An 8230-nucleotide genomic window follows, 5' to 3' on the forward strand; every position below is an offset into this window, starting at 1 on the left:
TTCTAAGCACTTCTGGCCGGGCGTGGTGGCTCGTGAGTGTAATCCCAGCACTTTGGGAGGCTGAGGTGGGAGGATCACTTGAGGTCAGGAATTCAGGACCAGCCTGGCCAACATGGTGAAACCTCATCTCTACCAAACATACAAAACTTAACCGGGCGTGGTGTCACATGCTTGTAATCCCAGCTATTCAGGAGGCTGAGGCAGGAGAATCGCTTGAATTTGGGAAGCAGAGGTTGCAGTGAGCTGAGATCGTGCCACTGTACTCCAGCCTGGGCAACCAAGAGAGACTCCATCTAAAAAAAGAAAAACAAACAAAAAAAACCCCAAATATTTCTGAGCACTTCCTTGGTCCCTCCACTGTTATTATCCTTGTTTTACAGGTAAGGAAACTGAGGCTCAAACAGACCATTTGACTCCCCCAAGCAAGGCCGGATCTAGCTCTTACAGTTGCTTTGTGTGAATTTGAAGGCACACCTCTGGGAAGATGCAGCCCCCGACCAGGGTACACAGCTTAGCAAGTGGGGAGTCCTTGGCCAGACACCCCTAGCTGTGTTCCTGACCAATGGCTGGTAGATGGTACCACCTGGGCCCTTGGGGTCCTAACCACGCAATCTCTCTCCCAGGCCATACACACTCCCTCTACCAGCAAAGGTCTCACAGGGTGAGGTCACCTTCATGGGGTCTTTGACAAACTCTATGAACTAAAATAGATGTTTCTCGTCTTAAAAGGAGGCTGGAAGGGCTCTTAGGAAACGGTGAATGAGCCAAGAGCCCAGGAGAACTGTGAGCTGGAGCCAATGGCCTGATCCAACTCAGTGGATGGAACGGGTAGGAGGCTGGTCCTGCACTGTGCGCTGGGAGGGCTGGGCGGGCAGCACTCAAGGTGGAAGCCGCTGCTCCAGTCGGCCACGTGAGTCCTGATTTCTAGTACTTGAAATGTTCTGCAGAAAAGGTTAACGATTGTTCTAGGTACACTGCTAAGGGCAGATTTTAAACTTTCCACAAGAGCAGTTGAGAAGTGAAAGAGTCTGCCTTATGTGTAGTGAGGTTGCCGTCATGGGAGGTATTCAAGCAAGGGCTGGCTAGCCACCTGTTCAGGCCAAGTTAGTCTGGATTGCATCATGGCTAGGGGACTTTCCAGGGATAAAACTCAGGATTCTGATTTGTTTGACAAACCCATTTAGGTTACTGCATTAAGCCACTCTATTAGCATCCTGTAACATGCAAAAGAAATCACCATATTCAGTTCTTAAGTGCATCCAGGAGCCCAGAGAGCCAGCCAGGCCCTGAAGAAGGAAGTGAAGGATGGAGTGAGGCAGGTCTGCAGCTCAAGGAAGAAGCCAGTGCTCCCAGGAGTTGTCACCCCACTCCAGCTGGTTTGCATGGGAGCCGCAGGCAGTTCCTTGGCCCTGGCCCAGCTTCCAGCCACTTCTGGCCACCCCGTGGCTCCAGGCAGTGGGCACAGAGTCTGCGGCAGAAGTGGAAGGGCAGCCAGCCAGTCTGTGACTGGAGAGTACCAGCTCGTCTGCACTGGTCGTTACAATAGGGTCATGCTTCCGCACCAGCGGGCACAGCTGCCGCTGCCCAGCCTCCTAGATTCTGTAACTAGAGGAGCCCTGGGACCAGGGGTCTCTCTGATACCGGCCCGACAATCAGCAGGCTCATCACTGTAAATAAAAACCCCTCGAGGGGGCTGAACTCCCGTGCAGATGTACACTGGTGTGTGTGGATGGAAAGCCTTCTTTCTGGCCACCCAGTCTCCCCTGGCCTGGGCCGATGTGGAGGACACAGGTGAAGTTTAGGGAGAATGTGGCGGGGCCCAGTGTGCAGCTAGGCCTAGGTGGGGGCTCTGGCCGCTCTGTTTAGGAACCACTATGGGGATCTTGGGTGCATCGTGCCCCCATCAGCACACGTGAACAGTAGCACCACAAGTGCAGGGCTGGCATGAGGGTGCTCAGCTGCTGGGTTCCAATCCTGGTGGTGCAGCCTTGGCCATATCACTTAACTTCAGTGTGCCTCAGTTTCCCCAGCTGTAATGTGGAGTGGCACTTCTCTCATAGGGTTGCCGTGAACCTTAAATGAGATAGTTCCTGTGATGAGCTCAGGAGTGCCAAGCACAGCGCAATAAAAGTTAATTATTATTATTTGGCACGGGACCTGTTAGCTATTAGATGCTCAATTAACTTTCCTCTCCTACCCAGCCCCGGGGACTCACGAGCCCGGGAGGGAGCCAGGCCTGTATGGTGAGCACCTCATTAGTCACAGCCCTGAGTGCAGACTCTTCCCTCCCTCCAGGGCAGCAACGTTTCTGTCTCCGAGTCCCCACAGACCTGGCAGAGCCCCAGCCCCAACAAGTCAACGCCTCCTTCCTTCCTCCCAGCTCTTCTGTTGTGTCTGTGACAAACACACAGAGACGCCAGGGAGCACCTGCCCACCTTGGCTCCCTTCTCCTGCGGGTGCCTCCCGGTCCCTCCTCCCCTGCCCGAGGTCCGAAGCTGGGAATCTCCAAGGCCCCTCTTTTACCAGGTGGAAGATGTTGCAGGGCGAGGGCTGAGTTGCACAGGACAGGCCTGGCCCCCGTCCGCTTTCCTGCCCACCCTCCCACTTCTCTGCGGTCCCCTGGTCTTCCAGGACTGGAGGCTGTAGGTTGGGCATGGCCAGCACGGGCTGCATCCGGGCCAGTGGGTAGGTGGGACTTGAGGCCCTCGGGACTTCAGGCTGTCTCCGACTCTCTCGCTGGAGTCTGGGTGGGGAATTGGAAGTTAGGACAGGCACAGGCTATATTTTTGCCCCACCTGAAGGGCTGCCTGGGAGGGTGGGCGGTGGGGCTTGCCCCCCAACAAAACAGCTGAGACCCTGCCCTCAAAGGAACAGCTGCTGGTGGCTGGTACCTACCAGGCAGGGAGCCCCAGCTGTACCATTAGGGGCTTTGACACCCCCAGGAGGTGGTGGGAAGAAGACTGGGACCCTCCATGGGCACAGCTGGCCTACAAGCTGTAGACAAGAACCTCCACAAGACCCCAGGCCTGCCCTCCACCCCAATGGCCGCGGGGCTCCTCCTGGCTCTGCAGGAAGAGGACTGGGTGGACCCGGGACAGGGGCAGGGCCTCTGATTCTGGCTTCTGTGTCTTCTTGCCACAGGGAAGGATTTGGCTGCTCCAGCCACAGGTGAGTTCCCTCGGCTCCCCCCAGTGCACCTGCCCTGATCCGCCTCCTCCCACCCCCAGCACGTGGTGGAAGTGGACACCCATGCTGGACTCCTCAGGCACCTGCCCCGGCAGCCAGCCTCCTTCCCTCCACTGGGCCTGTGGACACGATCATGCGAAGCTTCTCCCCAGCTCTGACCTCTCCTCCACCAGCCTTTCCTCCCCTTCCTGCTACCCAGCCTTCTCCCTCAGTGGCAGTGGCACCAAGCCATCTGGCGGACCTTGCTCAGACCTTGCCCCACTCTGCCTAACTCACTCAGCAGCCCATGTCAGCCCCTTGCCTCCACCGCCCCCTTAATTATTGATGTCCCCAGAGATGAACCCAGGCACTCTCGGGGTATCAAATGCCACCTGGACACAGTGACACCAAGTATGGCTCTTTCCAGACCTCTCCACACCCTGCCCAAGCTCTTGACCCATGAATCCACGTATCGTCATTCAGTGAACGCCCCACATCGCACCTGCAGCTACACCAGGAGGGGTCCACAGGCACCGCCTTTTCAAGCCCCCTTTAGGGACTTGTGCTTGCACTCCAGGACCCTCAGGCCACCCCGCCGCCAGGCTCCCCTCCACCCCCAACACCTGACGGGCCTCTGAGTCCTGTCGTCCCACCAATCTCTCCCAGATTCGGCCTCCTTTCTCTCTGCCCTAGTTCAGGCTTCTGCATTTCATGCCTGTCCTCGGTTCAGCCCCTCGCAGCCCACAGAAGAACCTTGAATGTGCAGAACCACGTTTCAAGCCTGGCTTCTGTGTCTTCTTGCCCCAGGGAAGCATTTGGCTCCTCCAGCCACAGTCCGTGGCGTAAGGTCCGGTTCCTCGGCAGGCCTCAGCCCCAGCAGCCTGGCCCGGCCTCCATGCCATCTCTCCCCCTCCTCCTTTAAGCCCTGAATGTCTGCCTCTCAACACCACCTCTGGGCACGGGCTGCGCTCTCTGCCTGGGATGCCCTTCCTGCCTGGGCGGCCTGCCTGGAAAGCTCCTCTTTGCTCCTCAAATCCCCTCCTCCTACAGCTCTGCAAGACCAGTGGGTCACTGTCTCCTGTGCTCCTGCTGTCCCCAGGCTTCTCTCCACCGAGACACGTGTCTTAGCACTACAGTCTCTTTCCTCACTGTTCCAGGGCCCTTTGAGGTGCAGCGTGTCTGCCCCTGCTCCATGTCCCCCAGCCCTGGGCATGAGCCAGCACACAGGTCAACTGTGATTGATAGCCTAGAGTCTCAACTGCAGACAGAATTGGGGGTCCAGAGAGGGAACCAGGGGTCAGGCAGCAGGAAGAATTCCACCCCTCACGATGAGGAGCCTTCGAACTTGGGCAAACCTGCCCAGGACAGCCCTTAGCGTTCGGATTAATTAGTGAACTCTGTCAAGCACTTTGAACATGAAACATGCTACGTAAACACTAAGTATTATTATTAAAAAGTAAGAAGTTCTCTAATATACCAGACTGGAGAGCCCCAGACTAGTCTAAATAAAATGAAAGAATACAGAAAATGAAGCAATTAAAAGGTGTTATTTCAGGAGTTGCAAAAAGATGAAAGTACCAAATGGCTGCATTTCGTGCTGGCTTTTGTGAGCATCTCCCCTGTCTGTCCTCTGCCTCAGCTGCCTCTGTCTGAGGGCTGGTTCTCACGGTGGCAGGGGGACTATGAGGTGGCCGGTGTTAGGGCCAGGGCTCTGGGGGTCTGGGAAGAGCCAGGGAACCAAGGGACAGAGAACGTGTGATTGGAAGGGGCTGGTCTAGAGAAGCTGCTGGGCTTGGAGGCTGACGGGCTGGTTGGAGTCTCTACACCAGCTGTGTGGCCGCCCCTCAGAGCCTCATTTTCCCCGCATGTAAAACTGAAGGGCAGGTGCAGGTCTACACTTTACACAACTTGCCAGAGAATTCCAAACAGAGGCAGCGGAAGGCAGTGGAAAGAGGTGGCGTCAGGCCTCCGTCCTTATGAGCGAGGTGACCCCACCTAGGACAGGTGCTCCCTCCGAGCCTCAGTTTCTTCATCTGCCAAATGGGGCTACTATCATGCCCTTCACATAATAGCTGTGGCTAAGAGCTAACAACGAGCTCCTGAAGCACAGGGAGACTGTTCACTGCAGCCCGCGCACGATGGCTGGAGATACCCTTCAAGCGTGAATGCTGCTGCCATTTCGCATTTCTCTTTTCCCTTTCTAGAGCTCTCTCCTGGAGACAAAGACCAGGGTTCAAACCCCAGGCCTCCCTTACAGGCTCTCCCAACTGCTTGTAAAAATGAGATAAAAACTCTCACCACAGGGCCGGGCACGGTGGTGCATGCCTGTAATCCCAGCACTTTGGGAGACCAAGGCAGGTGGATGAGGCCAGGACTTTGAGACCAGCCTGGGCAACATGGTGAAACCCTGTCTCTACCAAAAATACAAAAATTAGCTGGGCATAGTGGTGCACGCCTGTGATCCAAGCTACTCGGGAGGCTGAGGCAGGAGAATCGCTTGAACCCAGGGGGCAGAGGCTGCAGAGAGCCGAGATCACACCACTGCACTCCAGCATGGGCGACAGAGTGAGACTCTGTCTCCAAAAAAAAAACAAAAGCAAAAACAAAAAGCAAAAGCAACTTCCACCTCAGAGCTCTGCTGCCCAAGGGGTAGCAAGAAGCTTCAAGGTGAATGATGTGGTGAAATAAATGTTTGTTTTTCCTCCCTCAGCTGACAGAGGTCAGGGGCGCCCGGTGCGTGTTTTGTCGAGGCTGAGCTGAGGATCTGAGACTCCACCTCTTCATGGCCTCTCGCCCCAGAGCCTCCTTGGAGAGAGGAGCTCCCCCAGGCACGTCTTGAGGAACACACCCGGTAGGACCCAGGCATGGGCCAGTCTAAGAGGGGACGAAAAGGAATGGGAAGCCAGCACGAGGCAAAATTCCTCCGCCTCAGACAACAGCACCGAAGAAATGATTTCCCCGAGTCCGGGGAACCTGAGTCCGGGGCTCCACGCTGAGCAGATTTGCCTCCGGACTCTGGGCCTTGGTTTGCTTGTCTGTAAAATGGACGCTTTGGACCAGATGCTGTTCGGGTTCCCCAGACCCTAACCTCATCTGTAGTTTGCCTCAATCTCTAGCTCAGATGGCCAGAGTCCTGGGGTGGCTGGGCCCATGTTGACCTCCCTTTCCGGCCAGTGTAGGTTTTCGGAAGTGTTTCCAGAAAGCGGGGTCCCAGGTTGGTTGCTAGAGTCTCTGTTGCTGCAGGTGGCTGTCACACAGGGAGTGCTCACGGGGCACCCCTGGAGTCTCCAGCAGTCAGTTGAGATGGGACTGGGGGTCACACAGGAGTGCTCACGGGGCACCCCTGGAGTCTCCAGCAGTCAGTTGAGATGGGACTGGGGGTCACACAGGATAGCTCTCAGGAGACCCCTGGAGTCTCCAGCAGTCAGTTGAGATGGGACTGGGGGTCACACAGGGAGTGCTCACGGGGCACCCCTGGAGTCTCCAACAGTCAGTTGAGATGGGACTGGGGGTCACACAGGGAAGGGCCGCCAGGACGGGAGCGCTGAGTTCCTCCAGCAGCTGCTCCCTGACCGGCTCCTGGAAACCTGCACCTCAGCCTGGACTCCACCTTGGGCCTTTTCACGAGGGCCCTGTGGGGCTGCGGCCTCCTGTCTGGACCCCGCCTGAGAGGTGCCTGGGTTTGTCTTGCTTGTCCTGCCTGGAGGTGGACAATGGGCTGGGCCCGGGCTTCGCTCCTCCTTACGGAGGGGGCTCAGGTTGGAGCGCACGGGCCATCCCTGTCCCTCCCATTAGCACTCGCTGGGAGGCAGGCCAGCAGGAGTCCTCTTACGGAACAAATGGGGAAACCGAGATTCAGTGAGGTGGCTGATTGGCCCTTAGACCTCTGAAGTGGACCCTTCCCTTGGAGAGCACCTGCTCCCAGCCCACTCCAGGTCTGAGGCTCCTGGCCACCCACCCCTGCAGGGTGCCTATGGCTGTGGGCCTCCTGGGAGGCCAGAGGGGGCCGCTTGTGAGCAAAACTCCCGGGCCGGGCCCCTGGGCTCACTAGGACACTGCAGAACAGCTGCCACACACAGCCACGAAGCTATGCAGGAGAGGGCTGTGCACGGTCCCACTGGCCTGGCCTCTCCATCTCAAGCTTTGCCTGTACCTGGGCAAGCCTGTCAAGGGACACACAGGTCACCTTCATGGCCCCCCAGTGGGTCCCCTTTTTAAAAGGAAGAAAAATGGACAGAATTTCTAAGGAGTGGATTTCATTGGGGGAGTTTAAGGAATACTCCGTGAATGAGACCCTTTCACAGAACTTCCAGTTTGAATTATCACATTTAGATCCAAGAGCTCAAGGAAGCTGAGGCTGTGTGACCGTTAGGGATCACCTGCTCTAGTAATTCCGAAGCCAGGAATGGGGCAGTCATGAAAATACAGATTCTGAGCCCTGCCACGGGCCCCTGTCTGAGAATCTCTGGGGTTAGGACAAGGAACTTGGCCTTGTAACAGAAGTCCCAGAAGGGCCAGGCGCGGTGGCTCACACTTGTCATCCCAGCACTTTGGGAGGTTAAGGAGGGTGGATCACCTGAGGTTGAGTTCGGACCAGCCTGGCCAACATGGTGAAATCCTGTCTCTATTTAAAAAAAAAAAGAAAAAATCAGCCAGGTGTGGTGGCGGGTGCCTGTAATCCCAGCTACTCAGCAGGCTGAGGCAGGAGAATTGCTTGAACCTGGGAGGCGGAGGTTGCAGCCAGCCGAGATCAAGCCACTGCACTCCGGCCTGGGCGACCGAGCGAGACTCTGTTTCAAAAAAAAAAAGTTCCAGAAGGGGGACTGTCGGGTCACTGGTGCCTGAGGACTGTTCATCTAGTCCGAGGCCTGCGCCTTGTAGAGCAGCCCACAGCCCGCGCAGAGCGCAGAGCTGGTGTCCCATAGCCCGCGCGGAGCGCAGAGCTGATGTCCATCGCGGCTTCTGTCACCGGCATGCTATGATTTCTGCACCTGCACCCCTCCTGCCACGCTCCCCTGCACTCAGGGGATCCATGGCATTGCTGGGGCTGGCCCAGAGGCCCGGC

The 8230-nt window shown here is 56.9% G+C and overlaps 1 long non-coding RNA gene across 1 annotated transcript; it reads left to right on the forward strand.

Annotated features, from left to right (window-relative positions):
• The first annotated feature begins 727 nt into the window (after window positions 1-727).
• On the forward strand, window positions 728-6057 carry LOC131380949 (uncharacterized). The gene is made up of 3 exons (XR_009209273.1): window positions 728-828; window positions 3142-3168; window positions 5876-6057. It is a non-coding gene; the product is annotated as an uncharacterized LOC131380949 (long non-coding RNA).
• The last annotated feature ends 2173 nt before the right edge of the window (window positions 6058-8230 follow it).

The sequence above is a fragment of the Hylobates moloch genome, unplaced genomic scaffold (assembly GCF_009828535.3).
Source record: "Hylobates moloch isolate HMO894 unplaced genomic scaffold, HMol_V3 SCAFFOLD_13, whole genome shotgun sequence".
Classification (NCBI taxonomy): Eukaryota; Metazoa; Chordata; class Mammalia; order Primates; family Hylobatidae; genus Hylobates; species Hylobates moloch.